At 36.7% G+C, this 20096-nt stretch overlaps 1 pseudogene; it reads right to left on the reverse strand.

Moving 5' to 3' along the window:
* Positions 1 to 15735: 15735 nt before the first annotated feature.
* Positions 15736 to 16418, reverse strand: LOC149157861 (protein PELOTA 1 pseudogene; annotated as a pseudogene).
* Positions 16419 to 20096: the final 3678 nt, after the last annotated feature.

Raw genomic sequence — 20096 nt, forward strand, 5'->3', positions numbered from 1 at the left:
ACTACAAAATTTATTACAATATTGAATCAAATGTACTTGTACTTTTAGTTAAAGAATTACAAAGAAAATGAATAAATTAATTAAATAGTTGATTTTTGTGTCAACTACTTTTATTTTATTTAAATTTAACTAATTTTAATATATTTTACTAAATAATCTATTACTATTAATACTACTTATAAAATTAAATATATCATTTCTTTTAACATTAATATTACTTATAAAATTGAATATAACATTTCTTTTAACATTGGGTAAACATTATAATTATATTTATTATATTGTATGTATTTTAACAAATCACTTTCTTTAAATATCTAAATCTACAATCAAGCCAAAATTAAAATGATGCAAATATTTCATTTATATTCAGAAGAACAACATTTTTGAGACCTCTGGAACACAATAACCATGGCATTAATTAAGAAAGGAGACATAAAGGGTTTCTCTGGTACAATAAATGTCACTAATTGAAAGTTGTTTTTCATGATATGAAGTGTGAGAAATTGAAAATAGGTCAAAACACAATAAATAATGCAATAACTATAAAACACAGATGTTCACTTCTTTACATTTTTGAAGTTTCAAACTTGTCATTGCTCAAGAAATTTAATGACTTCCATTTTGTGCGAGTGAGATTCTCATTCTAACAACTAATAATTTTCTATTGGCAAAATAGAAAATATTTTAACATCTTGGCAGTAAAAATGTAATTTAAATGTTTTAAACACATACAGAAGGAAAAAAATTAATTTAACTGTTTTAAACACATCTTTCGATGATTTTCGCTCTCATAAGAAAATAAATAATCATTTTCAATCAGAAAATGCACATTTGCTAAAAAACCAATATTATTCTAACTTAAGTCTGCATGGGGTAGCTCAAGTGGCTGTGGAAATGAAGTCTCACCAAACTAGAAGTCTTGGGTTCAAATCTTGGGCTACCCTTCCCCGTAGCGGGGTGTGTAATGGACATGAAAATCGAAGAGTCCTACCAAGCTTACAAAAAAAATATATTATTTTAACTTAAAACAAGGAATTTATGTGATCTGAGTTTCTAATACTTATAATTGGTTAATTAACTTTCAATAAATTTATGATTAGTATCATCATTTACATCAGTGCCCATAAAGTGTTTAGCTCTTGTTTTTCTTCTTAGAATCTTTTATTATTAGTATCATCAGTGTCCATGAAGTGTTCAAATCTTGTTTTTCTTCTTAGAATCTTTGCTCAATTTCTTGTTGAAAATAATTGTCATCTAGTCGACCTTCAGTTATATATGGAACCATTGTAACAGAAAACCCAACTAACTTATTTCACCATTGTTTCTCTATTGCCTGAGCTGCTTCTTATTATTATTCAATAAAATAATTCCTATTACGATCTAGCCATATAGCCAAGTTCAATAATTGGAATCAAATTCTGCATGAGGTACCATCAAAAAAATATAATTTAGGTTATAAGAATTGAAAAAAAAAATGAAACTACATAGATTGAGTTGGGTTTCTACTTAATATATAATTTTGTATTTACACATTAAAAATATTTAGTATATGTTTATCGGGTCTTGAATAGCTTTCATTAAGTGCTTTCTTAAGACACTCCTTAATGTGAAGTCACTGGTTCAATTCCCTGCTCCAATGGAGTTCATATATTAGACATGATGAAATACCAAGAATACAAAAAAAATCTTAACATATAAATTTTAATATATATCAATATATATATATATATATATATATATATATATATATAATAAATTAAAAATTATATTTTCAACCTTCCTTTTATCATTCGAAAGGAATTTTAAAGTTAATATTCATATCTTATTGATGTTCCATATACAAAGAATTTTAAAGATAATATTCGTATATTCCAAAGAAATTTTAAAGTTAATATTCATATTTTATTGATGTTCCATATACTTTTCAGAGTTAGTAATAAATGGATTTTCTTAGTTTTTTCATTGAAGACCGTATTTCTTAATTTTCAAATTTCATTGTAGAACTTTAATCCTCTGAACATACAACGTTGAGAGGAAAAAAATAATTATTTTGCCATGCTAATGCCTATGACTCAGCCAAAGCTTAGCATTGCTTCATGAAGGATCTGTACGCCCGATGTCGAACTAAACTAAGCCATGTGGTGAAGTCAAGTTGTGCCCCTCGACTATGAAACTCCTACCATCGGGCTCATCACTCCACGATATTATTGCACCCCTTCTCTCTAAAACTACCACTATCAGAGTCCATCTCTTCATTCATGGCTTGATCCCACTTCCTCCTGGTTTCTACCTACATTGCTTCTTCATATCTTTCTGGTTCACTAGAATCAATCAACAATACATAATATAATGAAGGAGAGTATCATTTAGGGGGTATACTTATCTTGGTAGATATTCTAACACCACTTTTAGGTGTTTGAGGTGCCTGTTGTTGTTGTGGTTACTTTTTTTGTGATCTCATTAAACACTGTGTATTGTTTGTTTTCCTTTTCCTATTTATTTTCTTGCATTTGATCCTTATACAAGACATTTTTATTGAATATGACATCTCTTCTCCTCATGATTTTATGATTTTCATAATCATATAAGCGATAACCAAAATCATTAACATCATATCCAATAAAGGTACATTTCTTTGATTTTTCCTCAAACTTTTCTCTATTTTCTTTATTGATGTGGACAAAAACTTCACAATCAAAAGTCTTTAAAAATGAGTAGTTTACCTTTTTACCTATCCATGCCTCCTCTGGAATACCACCGTCCAAGGAACTTGAAGGAGATATGTTTATTAGATAAACAATAGTATCTACAACATATGCCCAAAATTTTAAGGGAAATCTTGCATGAAATATCATGCACCTTGCACACTCCATGATTGTCCTGCTCATCATTTATGACACAACATTTTCTTGTGGTGTTTCGGGAATTGTCTTCTCTTTGAGAATTCCATGCTTTGAATAGTAGTTATCAAACTCTCTGCTACAATATTCACCTCCATCTTCTGATCAAAGACACTTCAAGTTATTTCCTGTGTCATTCTCAACCAAATATTTCCATTTATTGAAAGTATCAAATACATCATATTTATTTCAAATACAATAAATCTAGGTTTTTCTAGTTGCATCATCAATAAAAGTAACATAATAGTGAGAACCACCGAGAGATGATATCTGAGAAGGCCCCCATACATATGTATGCTCAAGCTCTAATTTTTATCTCTTCTTTTCTTTCCCAACTCTGATAAGTCTGACTCTCTTTTGCTTTCCATAAACAAAATTCTCATAGAGATCCAAATCAACATGTTTCAAACCTGGCAACAAATTTCTTGAGTGAAGAATCTAGATCCCCTTCTCACTCATCTGCCCGAGCCTATAATGGCACAATGTCGTATCTACTCTAGTGGAGGTTAAAGCCTTAACAAATTTAGAAATAATATTGCATAAATACAATGTACCAAGTTTTTCTCCTTTTTCTATTTCTAGGGCTCCTTTAGTGACCTTCAAGGTTTTGTCTATAAAATTAGTTACACGGCCTTCATCTCCCAACTACCTTGTTGAAATTATATTTTTATTTATATCTGAAACATGCCTTACCTCCTTCAATACCATTGGTTTCCATTCTATTGCTTTATAAAAACCTTACCCATTCCAATGATTTTACATGGTTTATCATCATCGAGACGGACCTCTCGAAAATATCCTTGAACATAGTCATGAAAATGTTTCCTATCAGGTGTGACATGGAATGAGGCTCCTAAATCTTCCATCCAGGCATCAATAGTATTCTCTAATGAAAGAATCAAATCATCGTTCAACACATTACTTGAGCATTCGCTTCATGATTATTCTCTTACTGCCAATCTCCTTCTTTTCCCTTCTGAGATTTTCATTCTTTCTTCAGGTGTCCTTTTTTCCCACATTTCCAGCACACTATCCTTCCTCTAGATTTGTATCTGCCTTTTCTTGACTTACTACAATTTCCTGAGCTCCTTCCACTTTCCATTTTTCTTCCCCTAGTCTCTGAAGTGAAAGCATTACCTGATGTTTCACCGTAGTTTTTTCGTCGCATTTCCTTGGTAAGGATGGCACCAACAACATCATTAAACTTTAAAGTATTATATCGAGAGATAGAGTTATTAATAACCATAACTAGGTCATTCCAACATTCTAGCAATGAGAACAGAAATAATAGAGCCCTAAATTCATCATCAAAATTTACCCCTAGATAACTTAACTGACTCATAACCAGGTTAGATTCATATAAATGATCAGCAACAGATACACCTTCTGACATCTTCATATTAAATGGACACTTTATAAGAAGTACCTTATTTGAGGTTGAGGGTTTTTCATATAGTTTGGCCAATGCTGTCATTAAACCTTTTATTGTTGTTTCCTTTGAAATGTTGAATTCCACCAACACTGCTAAACACAACTATATTGTTCGTGGTGCCTTTCTGTCGACAATCTCCCATTCTACATCCATCATACTCGTTGGCTTCTTTGATTTTCTACTCAATAGTAGGTACATATCTTTCTGATACACATAATTTTCCATTTACATCTTCCATAGTTGGTAGTTTTGGCCATTAAACATATCATCTTCTTCCATTGCTCCCACTCGAACCAGGAACCCTTCTCTGCTGCGAGTTTATTAGCCAAATAAACCTTCAACTCTGATACCAGTCCTTAGAAATTCATTAACAGAACAATGAAATACATAAAATATTGCGGAAACACATATACATAAATGCATAAAACAAGAGAGACAAAGATATACATGGTTCACCCAATTTGGGCTATGACCATGGAGAAATATCCATTCCTTCCTTTTATATTATCCAACAAAATGAAGAGATACAACCTACAACAGATTTGTTATAATTCCCTCTTCATTCTCACATAGCCTCCTCTCTCACTCTCGCTCAAATTAATATTGCACAACCTCAATACAATTCCCTCATATAAACCGAGGGTTGCCTTCTATGGAAAAAAACCATAAATAAACATAACTTCTACCATCACATCATCCACCTAATGAATGACCCATATTGACTATGAAATTACAATATTTTACAAGGAAAATTTTCATCTATTTTTAGCTTCAGGGGTGTTTCCTTCGAACCCTCGCCAAGGTGGGGGGCTCATAAAATCATTGTTGCTCCCCCCCCCCCCCCCCCCCCTCCTATACCCCGCTTACAAAAAATAAATGGGTGGCATTTCTGTCACGTTAGGAACATAGATCCAACATGGCTAAAACAAAAAACTCTGACCAATCAGTAAGATAATTAGCCTCCACACCCAACATATGAACCTAAGGGAATAATATTAAAACCAGGGGACAAATATTATATACCCAAGGTATATAAACCCTAAGATGAATATTATAAACACTAAAATAAACATGATTGACCATGGTTGACCATAGTTGATTTTCATATTGAGACAATCCTTTTCAAAATGCAATGTTGGACCATGATTGACTAAGCTTAATCGTGGTTGATTTTCATATCAAGACAACCTTTTTTACAACGCGATGTTCGACCATGGTTGATCATGATTGACCATGGATGATCGTGTGTTATTTTATAAGAAATGGTTGAACATGGTTTACCAAGGTTGACAGTGATTTCCCATGATTGATCATGGATGACCATGATTATCATACTGAAAAAATATGTCATAATGTGACATTAGACCATGGTTGAGGCAATGATTGATTTTCATATTGAGACAATCTTTGTCACAATGCGACAATCGACCATGGATGACCATGATTAACCATGGTTGACCACGATTGATTTTATAAAATATGTTTGATGACGATTGACCATGATTGAATTTATAAAACATGGTTGACCATGGTTAACCATGATTAATATTATAAACCCCAGGGATTAATACTAAAAACCCAAGGGATTATAAACCTAAGGGAATAATATTAAACCCTAGGAATATGAACCCTTAGATTAATAAACCCAAGGGATAAAAATTTATAAACCCAAGGTATATAAACGCTAAGGTAAATATTATAAACCCTAAAATAAACATGGTTTACCATCGTTGGCTATGATTGACCATGGTTGACAATGATTGATATTATAAACCAAAGGGAATAATAAACCCAAGGGATTGATATTATAAACCCAAGGGATTAACACTAAAACCCCGAGGGATAATGAACCCAAAGGAATAATACCAAATCCAAGGGACTAATAATATAAACCCAAGGTATATAAACCTTAAGATAAATGTTATAAACACTAAAATAAAAATGGTTGAGCATGGTTGATTTTCATATCGAGACAAACCTTGTCACAATGTGATGTTGGACCATGGTTGACCATGCTTAACCATGGTTGATTTTCATATCAAGACATTCTTTGTGACAATGCGATGTTTGACCATGGTTGACTGTGATTGACCATGGATGACCATGTTTGATTTTATAAAACATGGTTGACCATGATTATCATATTGAGACAATCTTTGTCATAATGCGACGTTAGAACATGGTTGAGACAATGATTGATTTCATGTTGAGACGATATTTGTCACAATGCGTCATTGGACAAGGGTCGACCATCATTAACCATGGTTGACCATAATTGATTTTATAAAATATGATTGGCAATGGTTGATATTTGTCACAATGCGACGATCGACCATGGATGACCATGATTAACCATGGTTGACCATGTTTGACTAAGGATGACTATGAGTGAACAATGTTAACTATCATTGAGTATGGTCAACATACAGTTGATTAACATTGACCATGGTTGACAATTTATACATTGGCTACAAAGGTTAAATATCTTTCTCTATGTCATCATGATGACTCTAGATATGTGTCTATGCTTAATTGTAAGCATGTTAAACATAATGCCTATCAATTATCATGGTTAAACATGATCTTCATGTTCACTATGTTTGACCAAATTGATCAGAAAGATTGATCATAATTATAATATGTTAGTGTTTAAATTAACATATTATTAATGTGAAAATTTATAAATAAATGCAATAATCTCTAGTAATAATATACTATTAATATTAGTAATGTAATAATGTCATATTAATATTATTAATATTAGTAATTATATTAATGTATTAATAACATTTATTATTGTTATTAAATCATATATTCTAAACTTAGTATTAACAATTCTAATAAGTAAAACCCTAAAAACCTTAATAATAAACCATATATATATATATATATATATATATATATATATATATATATATATATATATATTAAATTTATGAAATACCCTTTTTTTGGGGTGATGTAGTTATCTTTAATTTTTAAAACTTCAAATATTTTTATTATTTAAGATGGCTATTTTAATTTTTTTTATTAATTTTAGTTGTTTTTAATTTTGTAATTGATTTAATTAATTATAATTTAAGTCATTATTTTATTTATTTTTATTAATTTATATAATTATTTTAATTATGAACTTATTATAAATACATGTCTTATTTTTTTAAATTATGTTTAATTTTTATTCTCACTTACTTCATTGCATTAAAATGTATCATGCTTTTGAATTTATTACAATATTGAATGAAATTTACTTCAAAATATTGTGTTTTTCTAAGAATTACAAATAAAATGAATAAATTGATTAAATAGTTAACTTTATATCAACTAATTTTATTTTATTTAAATTTAACTAATTTTAATATATTTTACCAATTCATCTATTAACATTACTGAGAAAATTAAATATAACATTTCTTTTAACATTGTGTTAACATTATTATATTTTATGTATTTTAACAAATCACTTTCTTCAAATATCTAAATCTAAAACCAACCCAAATTTAAAATGATGCAAATATTTCATTTATATTCAAAATACCAAATATGAAGAAAAAACATTTTTGACACCTCTGAACACAATAACCATGGAATTAATTAAGAGACAGACATAAAGGGTTTCTCTTGTACGTAAATGTCATTAATTGAAAGTTGTTTTTCACGATATGAAGTGTGAGAATTTGAAAACAAGTCAAAACACAATAAATATTGCACTAACGATAAAACACAGATGTTCACTTCTTTACTTTTCTTGCAAGTTTCAGACTTGGCATTGCTCAAGAAATTTAATGACTTCCATTTTGTGTCAGTGAGATTCTCATTCTAACAATTAATAATTTTCTATTGGCAAAATAGAAAGTCTTTTAACATCTCGGCAGTAAAAATGTAATTTAGATGTTTTAAACACATACTGGAGGAAAAAAACTGTAATTTAAATGTAATTTAGATGTTTTAAACATATACGGGAGGAAAATAATTGTAATTTAAATGTTTTAAACGCGTCTTTCCATGGATTTTCGCTCTCAAAAGAAAATCAATAATCATTTTCAATCAAAACATTTTATCTTTTACGCAAACGTTCGTCTGCCCATTCTCCGCCCCCAAAAAATAGTTAGTGTAGAATAATGACTTGTTACAACTTCCATGACGGAAAACGTGATTTCGAGAGCTGCCACAACTACAAGCAAAACCTATCAATATATTAACTATTCAGCGTGGGGATTGAATATAGTGTTCCTTGTGAAGAACGGTCGCGGTCCTTTGGCAGCATTGGAGCCTCCCCCCGCAGACCTTCCCAAGTGCTAGAGAGAAGGAAATATCAAGAACCATAGCAGAATCTGAACACATTAAGGGATCGGTATTGATTTAAAATCTACGGCCATTAGTGGCGTAGTTAGAATAAGCGATGTAAAATGTAAGGCCGTTAGAGGCGTAGTTAAAATAATCGTCAGACAGGAAGGCGAACTGTGTTTTTTTATTGGTGGGGATTGCTAACGGCATATTATATAGGTTAGGGTTGTCTTTTCGGATTGTCACTTGGGATATTGAATTTAAGAGGGAGGAGTTTTTTTTATAATAAAATTGGAATAGGAATTTTTGGAGAACTGGGAATTTGCAGTGTCATTATTACATCCGATTCACTATTATTATTATTAGTAGCAGTTGTCTATAACGCAACTTTTTGAAAGTCTTTCTAGCGGGTTTTTCCGGTCGAAATCTGGCAGGAATTTATTGGAATCACAAGTTTGATAGCTAGTTTCTGCACAATGAAAGCGTCCCAAGGATTTTTTAGGGTGCTGAATCCAAATATGCAGTTAAAAAACTATTTTAACTGCAACAAATCAAGTTTAACCTCAATTTCTTTCGCCGGATTCCGTCACCGGAATCTCCAAAAAGTCGCATTATAGACAACTCCTTATTAGTACATAACTATTTCATTGACAATTATTTTATAAATAATAATTATTTAATAAATGTTACACATGGTTCGTTACAGCATGCTTTCACCTTATAAATAATAATTATTTTATAAATGTCACAATGAATGACAAATAATTAAAGAAATAAATTAGTTATTGTTATTATTACATGAGATTGATTATTATTCTTAGTACAATTATTTTATAAATGTCACCATTAAAGTTATATTAGATTGAGTATCATATTAGAACAATTATTTTAGATAAATCTTATTTTAATAATTATTTTATAAATGTCACAAATTGAAAGTTATATAATCTTTTCATAGACTTCAACACAAACAAGTAAATAATTATTTTTTTTAATTCTATTTATTGGTTGAGAGGGTTGGAGTTTTATTTAGCAATAATGACTTGTGTTAGTGATGGTAAGCTTGTAGGTATGTTTAGTTAATATCATGTACAATGAACACATAGACTGAAAGTTTGAAAGCAGAGTGTAAGTGTGTATTTATTTATTACCTCCACATGTTAAATACGCACATTCATTTGGCGCGGTCTCATGAAATTGTAGAATACACAGTTCCAACACAAGTTGGGAGTCAAACTCGACTATAGTCGACATTCCTCTACTGCATGAGCTTTACTCTGGATGACTGACTGTTGACTATCCGACGGGTCGACTGTCCTTTCAGCATGTGTAGTCTTCTTATTTATGGGCCCAACCCTCAACCTCTAACTAGGTCGGGGTTGGTCTACTTTGTTGGTACATCAACCTGCTTGATGTGGGTGTAATCCTGACCTCGATATATATATATATATATATATATATATATATACCACGTGGCAGTATAGCATTCTAACAACCCCTTTCATCTTGCGCATGATGGTTGCTCAGTGGCTTAGGGGGCAGTGGTGAGCTCGCAGGGCTTATTTTTGTTATTTGTGGGCCTAACCCCCAACCTTGGACCTAGTCGGGGTCTGTCCCCTTTGTTGGTACATTCAACTGCTTGACCCAGGAATAGTCCTAACCCCATCTAAATTTAAAATGTTAATATACAATATTTTGAAATATATATATATATATCTATATATATAGATAGATACCACATGACAATGATTTAGTGGACCACGTGACAGTATAGCATTGTAACAATGTGGTTCACCTCCCACGTGGCAACGACTTAGTGGCCTAGGTGGGAGTAGTCAACTCAAAGGCTGGTTGGAGTCGACCCTATCCATTCGCACAACCATTTTTGTTATTTTCGAGCCCAACCCCTAACCTTTGAGCTAATCGTGTTGGTCACCTTCATTGGTACATTGAGGTGCTTGACTCGAGCACAGTCCCGACCCTAGCTAAATTTAATATATACATACATACATACACACACGCACACACACACACACAGATATATATATATATATATATATATATATATATATATATATATATATATATATATATATATATATATATATATATATATATATATGTAGACACACACACACACACACACACACACCACGTGGCAGTATACCATTGTAACAATGTTGTTCAGTCGACCCTATCCATTCACATGCCCAGTTTTTTATTTGTAGGCCTCACTACCCCTAATGTCAATCCCACGAGTCAGGCGTACCAGGCGGGCGCGTTTAATCGACAGTTTAGCGGGAGTTGGCATGGGTGCATGACGAGCGAGCGACGAGCTGGGTAGTTGAACGATGAGTTGGGGGCACGTACGAACGGTGCAACGAGCTGATCGAATGAAGGAAACGTGTGACGCGAAAGTCATCTTGTGGAAATGACTAAGTGTTGGGTGGTGGAATATTTATATGTTGTGGCGGTCCCACACATGGGCACCCACACCATGGGCCAATGTGAAGTTGGGGTGAGTTGGATGAATTGGTGGGTTGCCTTGGTGAGTCGACACCCCAAACGATGGGCCAACCATCATATAAGTAAAGCGTCGGGATGGTGGCAAAAATCATTCAAGCAAAGCTTCTAAGTGTTTATGCAAGCTAGGAGGGCGAGCTACTTGGAGACTCTAAAATTAGGTGAAGTGTAGGCGAACTCTTGGGCCGTAGCACGGAGCCACAGAAAACACAAAAAATAGAGTTGCAGATCGTGCGAAGGCATTCGGGTGAGGGCGTGCGAGGGCGTCGGACGAAACGACCAAACGGGCAAGGGCGTCTGACGGCGTTTGTTTGAACGATCGTTCGAAGGCGTTCAGGCAAGGGCGTCTGACAGCGTTTGTTTGAATGATCGTTCGAAGGCGTTCAGGCAAGGGTGTGCGAGGGCATCTGCTTGAATGACAGAATGGGCGAAGTCATTCGAAGGTGTTCAGGCAAGCGCGAGCGAGGGCACCGGGACGAACGAACAAACGGACGAAGTCGTTCGAAGGTGTTCAGGCAAGGGCGTGTAAGAGTGTCGAGCTGAATGACTGAACGGGTGAGGGTGCGCAAGGGTGTTTTCCCAAATGACTGAACGGGCGAGGGAACATGAGGGCGTTCGCCCGAACAACTAAACGACGTGCTGAACAGTGTGACAGTGAATGAGGTGCAATGAGCGGAAGTATACTTGGGCACTCCGAATGCTGGTTCGGGTAGTCTGAACGATGCAGGCCGACTTGGATAATTTGACAACGATTGTACCAAGGAAACTTGGGGTTTCCTACAAAGACTATAAAACTTAATATTTTATGAAGTATTGTTATTATTGGGCAGATTCATATTTCAGGAAGTTACCCCTCCAGGTTTATTATCCGTTGTGCATATATGTTAAAAGATAATAATGATGAATGATGTAAGAAAGTTTCCGCTGTGTTAATGAAAGTATACTTAGGAAAGTTGAAAAATAAACTAAGTATAGAAAGTAGGCATAGTCCATGATCGCAAGTATTGTTAAAAAGAAAGTGGTCGGTGGTGTTGCACCTCCTATACTGCAGTTGGAAGAGTACCGTTAGTGTAGGGGTGTGACAGGTGGTATCGGAACCCTGATTCAGAGAATCGGATTTTCAGAAAAATTGATCCCACTGCACTTCATGACAAGTGGTATCAGAGGTTGATTCAGTAGACCCAAGCTTACCGAAGGAAGTGTAATACTTCGTGACACGTTTAGCAGGGATGAAGCATCATGCTTGGGCCAAGCTAAATGACAAGACATGGCAGGTTTAGAAGAATGCGAAGGGAAGCTCTTTCGTACCTTATACAGGTTGAAGCGGATGAAAGAAGAGAACCCAAGGACTCGGGATGAACTTGAAGTCTTGGAAAGCAATGTTGAAAACGAACTTTTTCGACTTGGTTGGGCAATGGAGCAGGTTGGAGCTGCAGATTGCGATGAAAAAGAAGAGGAAGCCGTGATGTTTGATGATGTTGTAGATATGACAACGATGGAGGATGAACTTGAAATTGTTTAAGCTGGACCAGGATCATGCAGTTTGTAAACATTGGTAGATGAGTAAACTCACATGGAGGAGGCTCATGATAAAGTAAGTACTACTAATACTTGTGTTTCATTTGAGGTTTTGGTAGATGGGCCATATGCAGGGAAAGGAAAAATCAGTTTGCCGATGCGATGGAGGATCTCACCATGGATGTTTATGATGAGACCTTATATGGAGAGGCAAGGACCATTGACTATTCAGAGCTTGTTGGGGTTGTTTGTGACATTATGGTAGAAGGTGCAAATGCCTGTGACAAGGGAGGAATCTAATGATCATTGCGGAAGGAATGGGTCATGCTTTAGCCATATGGAGAAATTGGCTAAGTGCCCGACATGACTCATGGACAGATTGGAGAACAACACACACTTGAGTTTGATGATACTTGGGTGTACTTCTCATGGTCGAGACCAAGAGGAAGTCTTGGTGGAACCTTCAATGGGGGAGTTATGGTGGAAGGGACTCATGTGATGATGATATGGGTTGGGTGACCGAGTTCACTAGATCGGATTACAGAATTGGATGAGGATTACCGATTGTTGTGATGGGTCTACTTAGTTGGACAATATGGGGAACTTGAGTCATGGACATTGAGTTGGAGACATGGAGCATGGTAGTATTATGCAGGGACATTATGCAAGAGCACTTGTAGAGGTGTCACTTATGGGCATTCAATAAGGAGTTCCAAGGCAAGAATGTTATGCAGATGGATTTGCTGCTGTGACATGGATATGTTTTACTTATGAGCTGATGGAGATGTTGTGCACTCTTGTACAACAAGGCCATGGACTTGGTTGGATTTGTGAGTAGACTATGGAGAATTCCTACTAAATGGAGAGCTGAGGCATCTTGCAGGGACCTTTGGGCCGAGACATGTATGCCTTCTAGGATGTTGGTTGGAGATGACTTGTGGAGCTCATGATGACATGAGGTTGTGACTTTTATGGACTTCATATTATGGTGGACTTAGAGCATCTGATGCGTTGAGGTGCTGAGCTTAGGGACTTTTGATGCAGTATGGGGTGCATACTTTTGAGTAAACATATGGGTGTGCTTGAGAGAGTGACTTGATGTGGATGTTCGATATGAGACACTTTGGAGTGATAGAGTTATAGCAATGATGATGCCTTGGTGGCAACACTTGGGCATGGGTTGAGCCGAGACTTAACCACTTTTGATACATGGGAGCTGGTTAGCCTATGATCATGGGTAGCACATGGACGATGAGACAAGTGTATACTTGTTTGTATGGCAGACTTGAGGGATGGTACATTACAGATATGATGGAGATTGCTTCATGGAATTGGGTGTGGCACATCGAGAGTCGGTTTGATGAGAGGATCTTTTCATTTTGAGGAGATGGATTTTACACATATGGATGATGATGTTGGGATAGATGCAACTAATTTCATGCAGCACATCGACACCAAACATCATGGGCAGTATGTTGCAGACGATATGGAGTTTACTTCATGGACCTGGGCATTACTTACATTTTGATGGAGATGGAGATGGATTCTTGATCAAGACAATGTTGGGACAGGGGGCTGAGAGAAATGACCGATGATGGCTTGAGGAGGTTCATTCTCATGGTTTGGACACGACAGTTGGATTAGCTACCCAACAAGTTCGATTCATGTGTGCTAGCAGTGTACCGAGGTAAGCTTGAGTTGTGTTAGAGTATCATGGTAGTAGTTCACATGATGACAATACATGATGGAGTCGACATGATATGTTGCAGTGAGAATGTAGCTTTATTTGCAGGGACCAACCCTCCACGGTGGGACAACATGTGGAGATTGCAGCGGATGTGGTTAATGATCATGGGTTCAGGAGACTTTATGATTTATGGAGACATGACCCTTTATGGTTTGTGCGATGGTAGTGTAGAGGCAGGTAGTATGGGCATCTTTGGATGTTGGAGCTAGCAACACTTTGCGATGTTGTATGATGGTGTTGTCGAGGATGATAATCGTTTAGAGTGGGAGAGTATATGAGGCCCACAAGTTGGGAATTCTCAGCAGGCGCGTTTAACTGATGGGTCATTGGGTGTTGGCACGGGTGCACGACGGGCAAGCGATGGGCTTAGCAGTTGAATGGTGAGTTGAGGGTATGCATGAACGGTGTGACGAGCCAACCGAATGAATGGAACATGCGACATGAAATTCATCTTATGAAAATTGTTGGACACCTAATCCTCTATGGGTTGTGTAGAATGTGAACAACCATGATAGTCCAAGATACCTTGGGATGTGGAACCTAGCGGTCACATGAATGTACTAAAAATGTATATCATTGTCAAATAATAAATGTACTCTCCTGCTTATCTTTAATATTCTATTGCTGCCATGTGTGTGTTTGACATGGTATCAGAGCAGGCGATCTCCTGCCCTACTCAAGTATGAGCCACTTGTTTATGTGAGCTTATTTTTTTGTGGCCTTTCTATACATGTCAGTCCTGTACCTTTGTTCTAGACTGCCATCTCTGTCAAATCTCTGTTGTTGAATTAGTTGGTCGAGAGTTGAAAATTATACCATACCTTGAATTTCATGAACCGCCTTAATATGCTTTGAATGCTGCTCTTGACATTGGGACCCGAGTGTAGAGTGGTATTACCATGCTGCGTGCATATACCATGCTGCCCATACCTCTGCTCCCACTCCCGTTGTTTAACAACTGCAGTTTTTAACTACGTTTTTAAATATATATAACTGCCATACTCCGTTGTTTGAAGATCATGGGTCATTTCAAACGTTACAACAGAGAATTCATCATGGTTGTTTTCATCGTGCTCAACTCCGGCAACAGTAGGGGTGACCTTCGAATTGAACGTTACAACATTGAAGATTAAAACTAAAAGGTTCAGGCTATGTTGATTCCTTTCCTTTGAAAAAAATGCTCCTTCCTACTCAAACCTACCATCCCTGATATGTGTGACAGTCAATAACTCCAGTGTAACTCCTCTGACATTTCTATTGCCCCAACAGACTGCGTACAATGTTTCTTTCCCAAATTTAGTTTCTTTCTACAAAACATGAATGTTTTATTCCTGGTTCTGTTGTTGGGACAAATGGTGGTAGAATTTGGTTGAAATTAGAGAGGGATCTTTTAGTTCTTTTACCTCATGGGCTGCTTTGGTGTCTTTTATCAAAGACATCACATTAGGAGCATCAATAACCTCTCCAAGACTACGCTTGTATCCAGAAGAAGCATGTGCAAGAACAATCTGAGACTTGTTCTCTATAATGGATCTTAATTCTCGTCTTTCGGCCTCAAGAAACAAACGGCTATATAATTGATCGTTTGTAAAACCTCGACTTGAAATTACAAGACAACAGAAATTACTAAAGTCACAGTGTCTCAAAACTTCCTGCAAAACATTCTCGAATTTTTTTTTAAAGCCTTCTCGTAACCAGCAATAGCTGGACCACGTTTGCGCGGAATTGATGTTTCTATCTTGGCTCTTGTTGTCGTCACATTTTTTCTAACAAGAAGATGGTTTGCTAGACCTTCTTGCATTAAGATCACTGCTAGATCAACGCTTGCTCCAGGATCACAAGCCTGCTTAAGGGTGTCCAAAGCCATGGAATCCCAAACATCCTTTCTTAACACAAAGGATCGTTGCACATCAATTTCAAGAGTATGAAATGCTCCAATATTGACGTGCTCATTCTCAACAACATTTTTGCCACGAATCCTCAATACAGCTCCCACACTCCGATCCATTCTGGGAGAATAATCCAGAGTACTACTTCCCAAATAGTTATAAGGTCGTTGAAATTTGCGTTGATTCTTCGAGGCTCTGAGAGTTTGCTTCAAAATCTTGTATAACCAGGCCTACATCAAGCGAGCTCAAGCACAGGACTCATGGAGGTTGAAGCCACAAGAATATTATCAAAGTCACGTAGTTGAAGCTCTGGTGGTACCCTTCCCATGGTGACCATGCTCAAATTTCTACAGAATTCTACCGAGTTACATCAACCCTGTGAATCATAGATGGAGCATTGGTCATGGTACATTTTATTGAAGGGGTTTGTGTCCACAACGAGACTGTTCTTTGTCAATTTCTTGAAAAAAAAGAATTAGGCCTGTGCTTCCTTGAGTTACATATTGATGGTGAGCAAGCTAACTGATTTCCCATTGAAGCCAAGTGATTCATTAGCTTAATATTCTGTATGTAAGCTTAGTTTCATGAAAGGGAATGCATGGTGACCCTTCAGTGCAGCACGTTGGTATAAAAGAGGACACTAGGAATAGCTTCTTCCTGTTGTTGGTGAGAGGTGGTGTTGAACGCTGGTACATGATTGAATGTTTCTAGTCAACCTTGTCCAAAGTAATAACTAACTATGCCTCTTGAATTTTGCGTGTTTGGTGTGAGTCTCTTCGTATTCCAACACACATAGTCCCTTCATATTTCAGCACGCATGCCTTTGACATCAAATCTCCTGGTATCTGTAAACTGTGAAGCTATTGCTTTACCTAAATTCACTTGAACATTTGTATACAGAATCCCATTAAAAGTATGGTAACATCATAGTGGAATGTTCTCTTGCTGGAAGTTGATGGAGCATTGGTTATTTTAAGGAGTCTTCAATCAGTAATGGGATTATCCTTCTCTTCAGTGGATTTCCCTCCTATCATTAGGCACATTTATGGTCATTTATTGACTTGATTTATTTGAATAATGACAAAAATTCATGGATTATTGGAGTTATTAGGAACTCTAATCATGTCCACTGATGAAAACATAGTCGAAATCAACAAAACCACTCTTGTTGACATTCAAACATGTCTACAGCATACCCACGAAAAGGTAGAATTTTTGGAACTTGAATCTCAGCTTCAGCAAGAAGAATTTCAGAAGTGGAGTCAGCATTCTGAACCTGTTTCTATTCAGAACATTGAAACAGGCTCCCATAAGAAACAAATTGATCAGATCATTAAGCCCCTCTTAGGAGCAGTTGTACATGCAGATGCAGAAATTCAACCTACACTTCCCAAGTCGGTCATCAGACCTTGGGAAGAGCTTGTCCACAACAAGCATAGAACTGGTCTTCGATATGGCAAGGTCAAGTCATTTCACATTCCAGACTACTTAAAGCCCATTCAGTTTCAGAGTGTTGGATTCTTACATGATAGTTCACCTCCATATTTTGCCCCTCTTCCACAGCAACAAATTGTCAAATGCCAACACTGTGACCAAGTTGGCCATCTAAAATATCACTGTTTTGATCTTCATCCATGTAAGCACTTTCATAAAATCAGTAATTCTTCAAACAGGTGCTTCAGAAACAAACCTCCTACAAGAAAAAAGGTTCATCTTGGATGGATCCCTTCTTGGTAATGGGCATCAACAGCGAAGAAGATATTCCAGTCATATTTCAGAACTTGTTCTAGAGTATTGAGTAGTCTTGCAGTTGAGTTTTCCCCATCATCTCACCTTGTATCTGACAGGGGGAAATGATGGTCTTATACAAGCTTCAAAGCCACATCAAGTGAGCCTGAGACACAACCTGCCACACCATATTCGGAGTTGTAGCCAGAGATAAATATTCCCCTTAAGAATGCCTTCAGTCAGTGATACATTTTCAAAGAATTCGGGACACTTCCTCTAGCAGAAGACTTCAGCTTCTTTCCGGTTTCGAAAGAGTTCTGGGAATTGGATTAAGCATTCCAGAGTTGTTGGTAATCCTTAAACCATCATAGGTTGAGACCTCCCTTTTTAGGTTGAGGTTCTCCCTTTTGATACGGGGTGAGACCTCCCTTTATTGGTTGAAGGTTTCCCTCTTCAAAACATCAAGAGCACTTCCTTTAGTAGAAGACTTGAGCTTCATGCCAGACTTAGAAGATTTTTGAGAACTGCACTAAGCATTCTAGTGTTGATGGTCATCCTTAAACCATCATTCTTTATACCAACATTTCAGAGAGCACATTCAGCCTAGTGCTGCCATGTTTTTTGCACATTTTGTATTACAACTCTCTTCTTGGACTCATACATACCCCTTCAGATTAAGGGGGGAATGTTGGACACTTAACCGTCTAGGGGTTGGTGTATAATGTGAACAACCATGAGACTGCAAGAGACCTTGGGATGTGGAACCCCATGGTCAGACGAATGTGCTATAAATGTATATCATTGTCAAATAATAGATGTACTCTCTTGCTTATCTTTAATATTTTGTTGCTGCCATGTGTGTGTTTGACAAAAATGACTAAGTGCTGGGCGGTGAAATGTTTATATGTGGGGCCGGTCCTGCACATCAACGCCCACACCATGGCCCGACACCAAGTTCGAGCGAGTTGGATGAAATGGTGGGTCAGCTTGGTGAGTCGACACCTAAAACAATGGGCCAACTGCCATATAAGTAAACTGTTTGGATGGTGGAAAAAATCATTCAAGTAAAGCTTCCAAGTGTTTATGCAAGTAAGGAGGGTGAACTACTTGGAGAGTCTGAAATTAGGCAAAGTGCAGGCGGACTCTTGGGTCATAGCATGAAGCCACAACATATGAAGAAAAGAGAGCCGCATGTCATGCGAAGGCATTCGGGCAAGGGTGTGTCAGGGTGTTGGGATGAATGACCGAATGGGCAATGGCATTTGTGGGCACTTGTGTGAATGATCGTTCGAAGGCATTCGGGCGAGGGCATCGACCTGAACGACTGAATGGACGAAGTCGTTCGAAGGTGGTCGGGCAAGGGCATGCGAGGGGGTCGAGCCAAATGACTGAACGGGTGAAATCGTTCGAAGGTGTTCGGGCGAGGGCATGCGAGGGCGCCGGGCCGATTGACAAAATGGGTGAGGGTACGTGAGGGTGTTTGCTCGAACGAATAAATGACGTGTTGAACGGTGAATGAGGTGCGATGGGCAGAGGTATTCTTTGGCACTCTAAATGGTGGTTCGAGTAGTCTGAAGGGTGTAGGCCGACTTGCACGATTTGAAAGAGATTCTACCAAGGAAACCTGGGGTTTCCTACAAGGATTGTAAAATTGAATATTTTATGAAGTATTGATATTATCAGGAAGACTCATATTGCAGGGAGTTGCCCCTCCCGATTTATTATCCACTATGCATATATGTTAAAAGATAATAATGATGAATGATGTAAGAAAGTTTCCACTCTGTTAGTGAAAGTATACTTAGGAAAGTTGACAAGTAAACTAAGTATAGAAAGTAGGCACAATCCATGATCATAAGTATTGTTGAAAAGAAGGTGGTCGGTGGTGCCGCACCTCCTATAGTGTGGTTGGAAGAGTACTGCTAGTGTAGGGGCATGACAGCCAACCTCTGACCTAGTGAGGATCAGTCGCCTTCATTGGTACATCAACCTGCTTGACCCAAGCACAATCTCGACCTTGACTAAGTTTTATATATATATATATATATATATATATATATATATATATA

This window comes from Pinus tabuliformis, chromosome 5_2 (genome assembly GCF_031772625.1).
Source record: "Pinus tabuliformis cultivar Carrire ecotype Pingquan chromosome 5_2, CPIR1, whole genome shotgun sequence".
NCBI lineage: Eukaryota > Viridiplantae > Streptophyta > Pinopsida > Pinales > Pinaceae > Pinus > Pinus tabuliformis.